We start from the raw sequence: 919 nt of genomic DNA on the forward strand, positions 1-919 counted from the left end.
TCAGATATCTGGCCGGCCCACTGCCTGTGTGTGTGTGTGTGTGTGTGTGTGTGTGTGTGTGTGTGTGTGTGTGTGTGTGTGTGTGTGTGTGTGTGTGAGAGAGAGAGAGAGAGAGAGAGAGAGAGAGAGAGAGAGAGAGAGAGAGGACATAGATACAAAAATTGATTGTTTGTTTCATAGCACCTAGCGAATTTTTGGAAGCCTCATCATCACCAGAGAGAGAGAGAGAGAGAGAGAGAGAGAGAGAGAGAGAGAGAGAGAGAGAGAGAGAGACTGATGATCTAGCTAAAGAGACTGATGATCTAGCTATTTATAAATTAAATTGTAGGCTCATGTCATTCCATTGCTCCCCAAGTGACATGGAATGACAGGAGCATACAATTTAATTTATAAATAGCTAGATCATCAGTCTCTTTAGCTAGATCATCAGTCTCTCTCTCTCTCTCTCTCTCTCTCTCTCTCTCTCTCCTCTCTCTCTCTCTCTCATCGTTCTCCTCTTCCCTCGGTTTGCGGGCTACTGCACACCTCTCTCGACTTGTGAGTCGTGACTAATAACTTGTGAGTCGTGACTGATAACTTGTGAGCACAAGGCTTGTTTATCAACACCACACTCCAGGACGTGCGGTGTTCGTCCGTCAACTTTCGAGGAGTTTGCTCGCTATTTGAGGCGTCTGCCGAGTAGTGTTCGGGAAAAATCTGTCTCAGCTTTATATAGTGCCGTTTTCAATTTCCAAATTGCTGGTTGAGCGCAAGGGGAAAAGGAGAAATTCTGCCCCAAAATAGAGAAAAATAGTGTAAAAACCTGAAAAAGTAACCTAATTTTAAATATTTCCTCTTGGCACATTCAAGGAAAGGAATTTTGTAGGTTTGGAAAAATTATTTTTCCCACTGCCCATGAAGGTAGGAGGCCTGGAGGCTG

This window comes from Adiantum capillus-veneris, chromosome 6 (assembly GCF_014529385.1).
Source record: "Adiantum capillus-veneris isolate H3 chromosome 6, ASM1452938v2, whole genome shotgun sequence".
Lineage (NCBI taxonomy): Eukaryota > Viridiplantae > Streptophyta > Polypodiopsida > Polypodiales > Pteridaceae > Adiantum > Adiantum capillus-veneris.